Source organism: Carettochelys insculpta, chromosome 2 (genome assembly GCF_033958435.1).
Source record: "Carettochelys insculpta isolate YL-2023 chromosome 2, ASM3395843v1, whole genome shotgun sequence".
NCBI lineage: Eukaryota > Metazoa > Chordata > Testudines > Carettochelyidae > Carettochelys > Carettochelys insculpta.
In genome coordinates, this window is record NC_134138.1 from 225,210,806 (window position 1) to 225,226,406 (window position 15,601).

Genomic DNA, 15,601 nt, shown 5'->3' on the forward strand with positions numbered 1-15,601 from the left:
ACTTGGCTCCCTGACTAAAGTCACAACTGTTCTGGCCTTTCCTCTAGCCCTGGTGCAAATTAGAAGAGGTTTTTTTGTTATTTCTAACCTATCCCAGCTTCATATTGTTCCAAAGGCCATCAAAACAAAAAAGCAGTCCAGTAGCACTTTTAAGACTAACAAAATAATTTATTAGGTGATGAGCTTTCATGGGACAGACCCATTTCTTGATCTGAAGTAGTGGGTCTGTCCCACGAAAGCTCATCACCTATTAAATTATTTTGTTAGTCTTTGAAGTACTACTTGACTGCTTTTTTTTTGTTTTGATAGAATACAGACTAACACGGCTATCTCTCTGTCAACTTTCCAAAGGCCTGATTGTGACTCAGTGTTATGTTCATTCTAGCTCACCAAAGAATGTTACACAATGTCTTAAATGACAGCTGGGGTCACACAGGTCATTAATATTGGTATGAAAAGTATGGACAGATACTAGCTATGGTTACGCTACAGTGATCTGTCAACAGAAGTCACTGTCGAAAGAGATTTTCCAACAAAACTTTTGTCAACAGAGTGAGGACACACACAAAAACCAGTTGGAAGAGCGCTCGGCTCTGTTGACAAAGCCGCTGGACTGCCCAGCTGCTTTCTCGACCAAACAGTTAACCAGAAACACAGCAGACAGCGCTGTCCATTGTTCTGGATGCCCTGTCTGTCAAGAGAAGGCCGTCCAGAGCCTCCACACAACATTTTTAGTGACAGAATCTGCCTTATGGCTGAGAGGCAGAACTCTGCTGGTGAAAGTGCTGAGTTTTGACAACAAACTGTCAACAAAAATGCATTTTGTATGTGGAAGTTCCACCAGTTTGGTTGACAAAAACTGGGTTTTGTCAGCAAAATTCAATAGTGTAACTGCAGCCACCGTGTAAAGGGTTATTTATGTTGACCAAAAATATGTTTTGAAGTCTGGGTTAAGGCACCATTGACTATTAGGTTTTCTGTCAGATGAGGGATGCTTATTCTCCTGATTCTCTGTTTAAATATAAATTTACTACTGTCTCATTCCCATAAATTTCACATCACCCATCCTAATTGAAGGCAGGTGAAGGATTATAAGAATTTCAGAGAGGTACTAACTGGTATTGGAGATAACCTTATCTTGAGATTCACATCAGAGGTTTGCTGGACTGTATTTTGGGAACAAATTAAAAATATATATATTATTCTTCACCTAAGGAACAAATAGGTAATACATTTACCTTTATGAAAACAGGGCCATAGCCTGCCATGGTTGAAATGCTGCAGGGAACTCTGGTGGTGAGATAAACTTCTTTAGACAAGAGGGTATCCTAGTCACTGTATTTTGTAGAAAGTGTGGTGTGATTGTTTAATTTGTAGCTTTTTCATTCCATTATCCTTACTCGCTGAATCTTGAGTTTTGAATATTTGGTATTAAGTTTCCTTATTGTGCTATAATTCGATCTCTGAGGGATGGAGTTGTAGAAAGTGCTGATCCTGAGTTGACTCATACAAGTTAGTGCGTACACTGTTCCCTTGGAGAGAGCAGACCTGGTATTTCTGAGTGTTTTCAGTGGAGGAGAAGCTGGGCATGACATGGGAAAGCTTCAGAGGGGCTCGGGGGCAGGAGTGCACCTGCTGTTAGAGCCCCCCACTCTGCCTCCCAGCCCCAGTGGCTGAATCCCTCAACCTCTCACACCCTGCTCAGATAGCCCCCCAGCTCTGTTGGCCCCAGTCCCCTGGCCACCTGCTCAGCCTCCTGACCCACAGCACTGATGGGCTGCACCACTACCTCTTTCACCTGTTCCCCCACCAGTCTTCCAGCCCTGGTCCTGCCCCCACTGCTCTGAGCACAGTCCCCCACCCTGCAGAGCTGCTGCCTTCTTCCCCAGCAGCGAGGGAGGATGCAGGTGCTTGGGCTGCATAAGGCACCTGATGTCATAAGGATGGCCTTGTAAGTTCCCTGGCCCACACACATACCTTTCTGAAAGATAGGGGGTGCTATTGGTGTTGGAGCTTTCTACCAGCTCAGAATGCCCTCCCATGCCAGTGAAATGTTTAGTTACTGCCAGATTCCAGCTCTTTTGTACTTCCTGAGCAGTATAACTAATTCTTCTTAACTTAGGCTATGGCTACAATATTGTTGCTATTTTGGGATACAAACACCATGAAATTCATAGCCTGGCACAGTCTGAGTTACATCTACACTGAATTTTGGAGTACAGTGCTGCTATTTCGAGCGGGGTATTCCATTTCCAATACCCCTCATCATGAGAAGGTTAGTGGAAGGCTCAAAATAGCCCCTTATTTCAAACTTAACAGCGCCAAGGTCAAAATAAGGTAACACAAAATAACTTCTTGCAAACCGAGGAAGGTATTTTGAGGTACAGCTACAGTATAGTTGTAGCCTCACTGGGTTTTTAGTTGACAAAAAAGCAATGATTTTTCCCCACATGAAAAGCATTTCACTTGGGTTTAGCAACAGATTGCGAAGACTGAATCTGAAATTCCCCAAGTGCTGTATGCTTTTTTGGCCTTTTCTACTAATTATGACAATTTCAGTTATTATGTAAATTACCCAATTCTTGTAAAATGGCATAAATAATTCTGAAATGTTGTCTCATGAAACACTGCAGTAAAGTGTGGCTATAATGTAGAAAATGCAGTCAGATAGGCAAGGTACACTCCATCCAAAACCCTTGATTTGAGCACTGGTGTTCTGAGGATGGACATGGAAGATTTTATTCTGGAGGTTGTCTCATCTCTGAAGATTTCCCCATGGAATGAGAGGCAGAGATGGAAATTAGGGTAGTTCATTGTTTTCTGTGCTGGAATATTGAGTTTGTTTTCTATGTTAAACATATATTTGCACCAATTTGGGTGTAGTCACTCATCCATCGTTATCCTTATTTCTACTGTGAAAGTCAAGAATTACAAAGCCTGCCTCAATAGCTTCAAGTTAGCTAATAGTGTGTAACGTAGTGCATTGAAATTAGTACTTGTAATCAGACTAAAGTGAGGGAGCAACAGCTACTGCAGGCCTAGTTGTTTTGTCCCAAGACTTTTGATTTCTGGAATAAAATTCAAAAAAGTTGCTCTGGTTGGATCTAAAAGATTTGGATTTTAACCACAGCAGGAACTAGGACGGTTATAAATTGTTCTTTGCTTATGCAGCATGTCTGTGATATCAGATCTTTCATTGCAGTTCATAAGGGAAACCGTCACAGTTCCACTGAAAGGAATCACTCAACTGCAATACTGTTTTTTTTTAGTTCAGTTTCGCATGTGTTAGAATAACACAGCCATTGGCAGGTTCTGTTGTTTTCTCAAGAAGGAATTCTGGTGCCAGTAACAGTTAGTGATGCCCACCATATGCAAAGATGCACAGTGAGGAGAGCCCAGCGGAACAGACAGACACCATGGACCAGGGGACAAGGTGGGGTGGGGCCTTGTCCCCTGTTCCTGGAAAGGGTGGGGGCAAGGACTGAGCTTGTGGCAATCAGCCCTGCCCCACCCCTCAAGTTCCCTCACAGCTGTCTGCAGCCAAAGTAGTGCTGCCACAGCATTTCAAAGGAGCCTTGATCTGCAGGCCCCTTTGAAATGCCAGGGCCTCTTTGCCCACCCCAGTCAGTAGGTCTGGCACAGCCTGAATTACACCTACATTGAATTTTGGGGTCAGCCTCCCAACCCAGGTCACAGACTCTTGTCATGCTACTGCTCATAAATAGTTGTGCAGCCAGTACTCTGACAGAGCAGTTGGGGCTCTCTCAGTCTTCAGAGCCTGAACCACAATGTCTATACAGCTAGTTTTAGAATGCTACTACCTCCAGGCTGTGGGCCTAAGCTGGGGGGCTAGCTTCCAGATGCAGTGTGGATTTGATCTCAGCAAACAAGCTTTTCTACTCAGTCCTGCCAGTGTGCCTTAATGCCAGCATGCATCACTCCTGCTGTTCCAGCTCTTTGCCTTTTCTGAGCAGAGACAGTAGCCAGTTGTGACAAATTGTGGTGGTTGTGGCTAGCTCTCTTTGCTTATTATCACATTATACTGTTGTTTGTTTTGGAAGGTTCTCCAGTACCATCACAGCAAAATCAAAAAGAGCATAGAAATGAGTCTCCATAAAAATGAGTCTCTGGTCTAAGTGAGTCTCCATGCTACCCATCATGAAGAAAGATGGGATATGTATCTTAGATCGTTTGTCCACCTCTACAACTTGCACTGTCCAATTGTGAGGCCAGAATGTGTAGTTAGAGTAATTATAACTAAAGTTACCCTGTATACAGTGCGATGGGGAAGGAAATGTGACTTTTATGCTATATGACATATAACACGTAGGGAACAATACTTTAAGGAATAAGAGAGAGAAGTTAGGTACTTAAAATGAAAGCATCAATTTGAAAATCACATTTTCTGTCTGAAAGATTTTTGCCCATTTCTGAGGCCTGGTGTACACTAGGGATCAAAGTCAATCCCAGATATGCAATTATAGCCACGCCATTAGCATAGCTAGAATCAACATATGAGGATCAACTTTGTACCTTGATGTAGATCAGGGCTCTTTGGGCTTGTGCCAATGTTCCTTATCCCACCTGACAGTGTGGAGTACCAGGCTTGATAGCCGAGCCCAGAAAGATCAATTCTTACCGCATCTTCACTGACACTCAAAATTGAACTCCAGCAGACTGATTGCAGCCCATCAAACCCACAGTAAATATAGACATACTCTAAGTAACAACTCAGATCCAGGTCAGGTCAGTAGCTCTATTTCTCCAACATCCTTAGTTTGTACATTTTAGAGCTCTTTGTGCTTAGTTCCTTTTCAGTGTTTCCATGCATAAATTGTTATCTCTCCCCACAAGCCACCCCAAAGCCAATGCTGCTGTTTTTAGAATGCTTTCAGCATCACTTGATCATTTTGGCTACATCTACACAATGAGTTAGGCATGTCAGTCGCAGCTTGTACAGATGTATTTGTACTACCTGAGGAAGCATGCTGAAAATAGTGGTGTACCTCTAGTAGCACAGGTAACTGCAGAATTCTTCCAGCTGCCCCAAACCAAGTCTGCCTGAACCCTTTGGGTACATCCACACAGCTGCTAGTGCATGCCACCACTCATGGCTGGCCATGCTAACTGCAGTTGCATATGTAGTTTGCTAGCTCAGTGAGCACAAGAATGAGTATGCCTACAGCAGCTGGGACTCACAGCCCTAACTCATCGTGTAGATGTTGCCTTTTCATTTAAAAAAATGTGTTTGTAAAAAGCCACATGAAAGAAATCTTTCAGTAGCATTAATGTGCACATTATCATTTAGGTTAGTAGGAATGCACAGGTTTAGAATCTGGCTCCAGGATATTATGTAAAGGCAACTTTTCAAGCAGTAGGAGGTGACCAAGATTCTAGACTCACTATAACACCAGTAATACATGGGCTCACTACAGCTTGGAAAATCTACAGGTCAGAAATTTTTGAGATTTCATTGCAAAGGAGATACTAAAATTTTGGCTACTTTTTTTTGATTCCTCTTATTTGTACAGAACTATGGGTATATTCAGTCTCATACACAATATTAGATATGTCTTTGCCCCAAAGAACCACTATCTACACTAAGGAAATTTGCAGTGGTGTAGCTAAATCAATGTAACAACATTTGTGCCAACTTGCAGTATAAAATGGGCTGTTTAGGCCCAGAATGGAGTTTGCAGCATAGGCTATGTCTAGACTACAGGCCTCTGGCAACAAACTTCTTTTGACAGAGCGTATGTCCAGACTGCAGATCACTCAGAGAAGATCTGCCAGTTGGGAGCATTGTGTTGACATCTGTATACACCTTGTTCCACAGAAAGAATGGATGTTTTGACAGAGGATTTTTTTCTGACATTTGGACCTATGTGGATGGGCTAAATGTTGGAAAAGCCTCTCCCAGCAGAACTATTGGTAAGGGATATGCAAATGCAGTGTGCAATTTGTGTATCTTTTGCCAACAGTTCACTGCAGTGTAGACACAGCCATGGCATGTTAAACACAGAAGTTACACAGGTTTACCAGGTACGATATTGCGTGGATGCAATTGAGCCAGTGTAATTGTATGGCGGCATGCTTGCCTTGGTTTCACTTGCCCCAAAGTTGCATCAGTTTAATGAAGGCTATGTCCATACTACAGAGCTTATTCCAGTATAGCGATGTTTACACAAGTATGCACTCAGAGTATGTCAAACAAAGTTGTTTTTTCTTCCTGTGTAGCAATATCACCTTTCCAAATGACATCTGCTATACCAATGGATTCAGTGTTATGTCAGCATAGCTGAGTCTACATGGGAGGTATTGTTGCCATAGCTGTCTCACTAGGGGTTGTAGTTTTTTTCACAGCCCTAACCAATATAACTCTGCCAGTATAAGTTTTAAGTGTAGATGAAGTCTAAATCAGTGTATCGTTACCCTTTTAGTAAGTCCATATCTACATTCAAAAGTTAAGTTGACCCAACCATCTTGTTCAGGGTTGTGAAAAGTCTATCTACCAAGCAATGTAATTAAACTGATGTAACCCCTGTGTTGAGGGAAGAATTCTTCTATCGAGCTGGCTTCTGCCTCTTGGGGAGGTGGAAGAACTATGGTTATAGAACCAAAAAAGCAGTAAAGTAGCACTTTAAAGACTAACAAAGTAATTTATTAGGTGAGCTTTCGCGGGACAGACCCACTTCTTCAGACCATAGCCAGACCAGAACCAGTATGGCTATGGTCTGAAGAAGTGGGTCTGTCCCGCAAAAGCTCACCTAATAAATTACTTTGTTAGTCTTTAAAGTGCTACTTTACTGGGTTTTTGTTTTGATAGTATATAGACTAGCATGGCTTTCTCTCTACAGTTATAGAAGAGTGCTTCCTTTTGTTGTAGTAGCTGTCTATACCAAAGTGCTGTGCCACAATGGGGTTTCAAGAGTTCACAAGTTCTTACAGAAGTGCAGCTCTGTGTGCCGTCCAGGCCTTACTACAGGAACTCATTACAGGGGATCTGAGCACAACAATGCCTATTTTACACCCGCTCAGTCTGTCTGATTTAGGGGTTTACACCACTGGATCTACATTGAAGTGAATTTCCTTCATGGCCTATTTAGAGCCTCTTTAAACTGAAAGAGAGGGTGTGGACTAGAAGAGGATCCCAGCAAACTGTATTTGGCATAACTTTGCTCACATGTAATTCCCTGATGTGATGAATTTTTGAGAGCTCAGGATCACCCCAGTCTGCTAGGCTTTATCCATTTTCTGTGGAAACACTGCAGACTCTCAGTATGGCATTAATTATCATGAGCTCAGCATAATGCTATAAAGTTTTCATTTAACTGATAAGTCAAAACCTTTTCCCAGGATGTTTATATTGGATTTAGTGTTTTTTTTCATATTAGAGACTTCAGTTTTTACTAAAACAATAAGAAGATTAAAAACTTCCCATTACAACAGACAATTCCCTATGACTTCTATGGAAGTCTACACATTAAATAATAACGGCTATATTTTCTGAATTAATTTTGTGCAAGCTGTAATGGGCAGCGAGTAGCTTAGCCAGAGATACAGAGCAGCAACTTAGCCTTTGTCCTCCAATGTTGTTAGCCTCCCAGTTTACTTCCTTCAAATTGAGGAAGTAATCAATAATACCAGCTGCAGCTGTTTCTGTGCCTTTGTCTTCCAGAAAATCAGTTTAAACTGTAAAATAATCACAAATAAGGCTGCTGTCATTGGAATTAGTGAAGCACAGAAGTTTATGACATAATACAGTATATCTTTAAAAACAGAAATTCTATCTGCTGTGAAAAAAAACTGGTACATTTTACTATCTGTTTCGGGCTAATTTGCATAAAAAGGGTACATGCATAAGATACTGTGAGTAGAGGTCTAGGTTTTGTTTTACAAATTTAAAAAAGACAAAACTAACTTACACAGAAAACAGTAAAAGTTCTCCTCTCGTGTCCCATGCCCAGTGTAAGATATTTTTGATGGTAAATAGTTTGTAAACCCAAAAGTGAGATTTTTTTGCAGGGGGAACCCCCCAGTGCAGTAGCACTTAGTGAGCTGTATGCCTGCCAGCTATAGAACCGGGCCGTTGAAATCTGGACTGTGTGTTTGCAGATTCGGATAGTTTTTACTAATTTTTTTTTAGTGTAATGCACAAATAATTTTCATGTCTTTGACATGGTAACTTTTTGACAGCTGTTTCTAAGGCTGACAAATATCAGAGTGGTAGCTGAGTTAGTATGTATCTTTGAGAACAGCAAGAAGTCCTGTGGCACCTTATAGGGTAACAGATATTTTGGAGCATAAGTTTTCATGGGCAAAGACCCACTTCATCTCGTGCATCTGATGAAGCCGGTCTTTGCCCATGAAAGCTCATGCTTCAAATATCTCGTAGTCTATAAGGTGCCACAGGGCTTCTTGTTTCTAAGTTGTGAGTTTTCTGGAGCTAAATCTTGTAGCTTTGATTGGATTACTTAGCTTTAGTTTTGTGAACTCAACTCTAAATGTTGTATAGGATGGGTTGAAAATTAAAATGACATAGTTGTGTGAAGGGAAAGCATAGCTCTAAAGCTATGGGAACAGACTGGAACAGACGTTTTCATGATGCACAGGGGAAACACACAAGGCTTCTTTACCCCACCTTGCAAGTCCAAAGCCGCACTTGCCTGGGAGGAGGGATGGGAAGACCTGTTCATTAGAACACTCCTAAGGATGTTCTAAAGGGGATAGAAGAGGAGAAGATAAGGTCATGGCCCTTTCTTCCAGCCCTCCACAGGCTATCTGTATTGGTGGTTGCAAGGCTATGCAACCCCATCCTCCCACTGGGTTGCTTGAGAACAGATGGTGAGGCACAGTCCCTCCCCAAGCATCCCACTGGTGTGTGAGTCCACTGCACAGTCTGCTGAGACCACTGGCTAAATTTCATAATATGATCCAGAATTAGCATTTTAGTTTAACAAAACCCATCACTGGCTCCCTCAGAATCCAAGGTCTACCTTGCAAAATTAGATTGACCAAGTGGTGCAGATATCTATGCTTGAATTTGTCTCCCACCAATATAAGCATCCCAGTGTGCCAAAAGTGTAATACCAGCTCCCCAAGAAGTGTTGTGCCATGGTCAGTGTTGTGAGGTTGACAGACACTGCATGACCTATGTTGGCTGTAACAGTCCTCCAGCAGCTGTCCCACAATGCCCAGCACTGGCCACTCTGGTCTCATTTATGAACTGAGGAAAGATTCATTTTGCTCAGGGGTCATGGAGACTCCTTTTCCTGATTGTCTCTGTTGCATACAATTGCCCAGCTGACCATTCTAGCTACCCAGTCCAGATATGCTATGGTTTGCAGTCCACTGGATGCATTGGATCTCCTGGACTTGTGAGAAGAAGAGGTTGAACGGACTCATCTCTGAAGTAGCTGTAGCAATGCCAACATCTGAGAGCAGATTGCTCAGGAAATGCAAGAGAATGGATTTATCAGGGACCACCAGCAGGGCTGTGTGAAAGGAATAGAATTGCAGCAGGCATGTCATAAAGCCAACAGTTGATCTGGTGCTGATTCATGGACATACCACTTTTACAAAGAGCTGCGGGCCACACTTCATAGAAATGTCTCCTCTACATCACATACTCTCTGAATACTTCCAAAGAGCCTGAATCAGAGGTCCGGGTGTGTACAGTGAAGATGAGGAGGAGAATGGGGACGTTCAACCAATGGGGTCCAGCTATGACAGCCAGGATATGTTTGTGTCAGTCTCAGTAGGTGAGCACAGGTGAACCTGGTGCAGGGGAAGGAACTTAGGGTAAGTGTGTAAATGTATTTCCCAGTACAGTGATGTTGTCCCAGCTTAACAGATCACAGCTATTGACCTTTCATTAGTTTATTAATGCTAAGAGAGGTAGCAGGGCAACAAGGAGAGGTACTGTTATCTGATTTTCATGCCCTGCTAGAGTCAGGCAGGAGGTATATGTAGCATTTTATTTAGATGCACAGGGATGTTCACTGAATTCTCCTTAGAGGCTTTGACAAAACTTTCATGGAGATTTTTTGCACTTTTCTCCCAAAGATTTCTATAAATAGAAGCTTTATTTCTTCTTCCTTCACAGGACATTTCCCCATGCCAAATAGTAATAACAGTGAGTAGAGCCATGCACAAGCATTCTCAAGCAGGAGTGTTAGTAAGCATGTCTGCGTGAAAATTTTAGAAGAGCAAGAGAAAAAGAGTTCTGAATTTTAAGTTTCACTTTTTCTTGTGACTGTATTTGGAAAAGTACCTGTGTATTTTACCTGTGGCTGCTACCACTGCAGCTGTGAGAGGTTCCCCCTCTGCACCCACTGAATGAGCCAGAAAAGGAAGAGAAAGAAGATGATTTAAGGGTAAATTGCAGCTGAATAACAGCACAGTATACTGAGAGCAAGAACTAGTGGCTATAAACAAACTTTATGGGACCATATGAAACCTGGCCATGTCCGTGACAAGTGGTCATCTGGCTAACTAAAATCATGCTGGATGAGAGAGTTCTGGATTAGAGAGGTTCAACCTGTAGTTGAATTTGTATTTACGGATGAAATAATCCAGACTGAAGATCTAGAGTGGGAAGATATGGGTACCTGTTCCGCACACTCAAAAAAATTAATTTCCCCAAAATTGATAAATTAAACACAAGTTTTCTATGTGTAATGCCGACAGACCTGGTTGCCAGCCCCAGGGCTGGGGCTGAAATGCACTGGTCCTTGGGCTACACCCTTCCCCCACTTGTTGGAAGGGTGTCCTCATCCCTTTCCTCAGTCAAAACCTCTCAGTGTTTATTCTTCCTTTGCCAGGCTGCCCTCTGTTCACAATTGAGCTGGACAGGTGCCCTGCACTGTCTTGTTGAGCACCACAGGGCTGGTGAGTTGTCTCTAGGCACCTCTGTGGTCTGATCCCAGTCTGTCTGCTCCTCTCCAGTCCAGTCAGGTTCAGTTAGACATTCCTCAATTTGGTCAGCCTCCTCTGCTGCCTCCACAGACTGGTCAGGCTCATCCGGGTCAGAGTACTGGGAGTCTGAGTCAGAATGGTCTGGGTGTGGGTTTGGGCACTCCCCGCACAGTAACCCTGACTCCCCTTCATTGCACTGCTCCTGCCCCATGGCCCAAGTGTTCCCTGTGTCTGTTGTTCCCCTTGAGCAGCCTGGTCTATCTACGGGGCCTCTGATTAGTTCTTTCCCTGCCTCTGGTTGATGGACTCCACTAACAGGTAAAAACATGCATGGGGTAAGTCGGTTACGGTGTATCACCCATTCTCCCACTCCTGATTCCTGCTCTATCACATAGACAGGCAAGTCCCCCTGTCTTCTAATCACAATATATGGAATTGGTTCCCATCTATCTCCCAGTTTCTGTCTCCCTTTCTTTTCACTGGCTACTAGCACCCTGTCTCCAGGAGGCAATGGGTCTTCATGTGCCTTGCAATCATAGTACTTTTTCTGGTGGTGTTTGGCAGCTTCAGATGCCCGTGCAGCCTGATGGTATGCGGTCTGAAGGAATTCCCTGAGCTGGGAGACATACTCTTTCACCTCTTCCCCCTCATTTCCTCAGGGGGGAGACCCAGGGCCAGATCTGTCTTTAGCTTTGGGTGCCGGCCAAACATTAAGAAGAATGGGGAAAACCCAGTGGACTCATGACGGGTACAGTTGTAGGCATGAGTCATGGACTCAACACAGTCCTTCCAGTTTGCCTGTTGCCCTGCACACAGGGTGCCCAGCATATTCATGAGTGTTCAGTTGAACTGCCCAGTAGCCCCATTCCCCTGAGGGTGATAGGGTGTGGTCCTGCTCTTTGAAATACCCAACAGTTTCCAAAGTTGGGCAAGGAGATTACTTTCAAAATTTCTCTCCTGGTCTGTATGTATCCTTTCTGGGATGCCACAATTGCAGATGAACTGTTTCCACATCACCTTGGCTATGGTACATGCCCGCTGGTCACAAGTAGGGAATGCCTGAGCATAGTGACTGAAGTGGTCAGTCACTGTGAGGATATTCTCAATGCTCTCCCAGGATGGTTCCAGAGTGAGGAAATCCAAGCATATTAGCTCCAAGGGTCTACTGGTATGGATCAAGATAAGGGGAGCTCTTTTTTCAGGGATGCCTCTCTTCCTTAGGCAGCACTTTTTGCAGGCAAGGCACCACTTCTGGATGGTGGACTGCATGCCTGGCCAGTAGCAGTGAGTCCGGATGAGATTCACGGTAAGGTCAATTCCCACATGTACCATTTCTGTGTGCAGAGCTTCAAACACTTCTCTCTGGAGTTTCTCTGGCAGCACAACTTGTTGGGTCTGTCCCTCTCCTGGGATTGTTGTTCTGTAAAGGATCCCTTCCACCAACAGCAATAGTTTCCATTGGTTGAGTAATATCTTCACTGGTGCTTTGGGCTACATATGGAATAGAAACTAAAGATGAATCCACAGTACAGGAAGGACATTGATAAATTGGAGATGGTTCAGGGAAGGGCCATGAAAATAATGAAAGGATTGCAAAATATGCCTAATACTGATAGACTCAGGGAACCAAGTCTGTTGGCTTAACAAACAGAAGGTTAAGAGATGCTGATCATAGTTTGTAAGTACAGGTTGAACTTTTCTTATCTGGCACCCTCACAACACATCTTGTGCCAAAATAGAGAAGTTTCTGAACCAGGGAATGTCAATATACAGCACCAGAAGGCATGGAAAGTAAGGTTGGGGGAAGTGCTGAAGCATCTTCAGATTTATGCCCCTACACCCAGGGCCCATTGCCGTTCAGATACCACCACACTGCCCAGGATCCCAGTTCTTCAGGACTTTGCTCCTCATCCCTGCTGGGTCTCTGCAGCTGCCCCTGCTACAGTCCCAGGCTGGGGCAGTAAGGATTGCAGACTGGGTAAAGGCTGGGACCTGGACTGCTGCAGAGGGGTCTGCTGCTGGGAGCTGGGGTCATTACAATCTCACCTGAAATGCTAACTTATACCACTATCTAAATCATTGATTTTTCCCCCTCCTTCCGTCTTTGGTAGTTTTGAAGTGTCACGGACAGCGGCATGCTAATGAGGCACTGAACATGCATTTCAGTGCCTTATTATTATTCTTTGATTTGGCCATTAGCATGGCCATTTCAAAGTTTTTATTAAGTGTAGACATAACCTTCAAGTGTATATCTTCAGCTGTTTTTCTTGTAGCCTTTTAACAATTATTAACGGTTATTCACAGTTTTTAAAAGGAAAACGACAAATAGGATTTTGTTCAAACTTCCTAGTAAAATTCACCTTGATTTAGACACCATGCTTGGAAATCTTCCATCCACAGGTGAGTTTTTCTGCAAGTTATCAGCATGCACTAACAAAGTAAGTGTAACTAGTTTGTAGCAAGAGCTAGTTGCAATTTCTCAATCAAAAGGGCTTTTTTCCTTGAAAAATGCCTTTTTATCAGCAACTAAAAAAGAAGTCAACATTTTTCTTGACGCTTGGGACATTCTAAATATAGTTTTATCAAAACACGATTAAAATATAATGGAACACATTAACACTTTTCATTTGCTGAAAACCAGGTGTTGTGGTTAACCATTACTTTGGTTTCAATAAAAAGAAATGGTTGATCATAGTTTTCATAACATTTTCAGAAAAAATTATCAATTTTGATCACTGGTAAATAGAATAACTGAAGTTTTAAAAAAATTTCAGGAAATTTTCTAGTAACAGAGAGGTAGCTGTGTTACTCTCTAGTCTAGCAAAACAAACCAGCAGTCAAGTAGCACTTTAAAGACTAACAAAATTATTTTGTTAGTCTTTAAAGTGCTACATGACTGCTGGTTTGTTTGTCAGGAAATTTTAGTTTCGCTTCTTCCCCAGGCTCTATTTATAGCCATACCTAAATGTTTCTTTTACTGTCAAAGTCCTTCTCATATCATTCTTCTAGTGGGTCCCTTATTATAACCTTTCCTAACTCTCCTACAAATCAAATAAAACTCAACTCTGTGTAGTGCATATAAAACTGAATTTTATTCCTGATGAGGCTTCTGTTCCAGCACAAAACAGCTCGCAGATTTTTACATCAAATCTGCATGAAAAATGTTATATTCTGAAATTGGAGGTGCTACATCTATACATTTCTCTTCTTCTATTACAGAACATGTTTGAGTCCTGGTTCATTTTAATTTCTTTGTCACCATGAACATGGTGTCATGGTGTCATTGGCCTTTGTTGGAAATTTGTAAGAAATGTTTTTTTAAAAGTATAAACTACTGAAAAAGCTCACAAACCATATTTTCTTCTCTGGACATTGGTAGACAGTTTACTTTTAGTATTTGTGTGTGGATGTGAGTAATTTTATCAATTTGGAAATAAGCAGGTGTATTAGAATGGATTTTTAATTTGTAATCTGTTTTAAAAGCAATGAAGATAGGGAAATCTTAAGTTCAGACCCCTCAGGACAGAGTTTTCCCCTACTTTTGGATTCTTGAAAACAAGTTTTAATAATAAAACAATAAATAATAATAATAGCAACTGTAAAGTCAAGAGATCCTACTCAACTCCACACGTGACTACTGAATTCTGGATCAATTAAGCTAGCTTAATTATCTCTGGGTCAGGTTTGGCCCTTAATACTCATACATCATGTAGTTATATAGGCAGGTTTTTTTCCTTAATAGCCATGTGTCATTTGCTAAATCACTTGTCAGAAGTTTGAATTTTCTCAGAGGAAAGGGTTTCGCTGAACAACTTGTGTATATACACAGTCCTGTTCTACCACTGCAAACACAAGTGTACTTAAGCAAATCAAAAAGGGAGATCTGGCACCCTGACTATTTTAATTCTGTTGTTTCCCAGGTCATCCAGGACATCAGACCTCTTTTCTTTATTCAAATCTCTTTATTTTCTGAAGTTAAGTAGGGCCATCTATCCCGCTCTACTCCCCAACTACTAAGAAGTTTGTGAATTATTTCCCATCTGAAAAGAATATACCCCTACTATGTAAGTGGATCCTTTAGACCAATTTTCTATCTCAGTAGAATACATCTTATAAAATAAAATGTTGCTGTCATATTCTAGTTTTGAACATACCAGTGTCTCTTCCATTTATTTCAGTGGGAGTTGTGTGCATGAATTCAAAGTCAGAGTATGGCCCTGTCTTATAATCATATAGTTCACTGTGATCTATTTAGGAAAAGAAAAATTAAATACACAGTACAGTACTTACATAGCGTGGAATTTATTGCATGATTACTGGGCCCAGAAAACAGTGAAAGAAGAGCATCTGACATGAAATACAGATAATGTCTGTGAGACATTGCTTTGAAATAAGATAAATCCTCATGCCTTGCCCATTACTATGGGAAACTGACTTCCAGCATGACTTATCTAGTGTCTTTGAGATCTGTGTACTTGTTTTTATTCAGTGTTTAGTGAAGGAGAGGTGGTGTTTACAACATAGGGTGTTGTGCTTTTTGGGATCACTGGTGTGTTATAGTATCACTGTTCATAAACCCGGTAATTCAGAATTTTCATCACCCTGCCTGCAGGGTTTATAATCCAGCTGCAGAAGTCTCCACAGAACAGAATTTGACAATAACGGTTCTATAAGGACAAAACAG

The 15,601-nt window shown here is 42.1% G+C and overlaps 1 protein-coding gene across 1 annotated transcript in view; it reads left to right on the forward strand.

The window, feature by feature from the left end:
* DGKB (diacylglycerol kinase beta) overlaps positions 1-15,601 on the forward strand; it is a 481,053-nt gene that overhangs the window by 421,079 nt on the left and 44,373 nt on the right. The window lies entirely within an intron of this gene.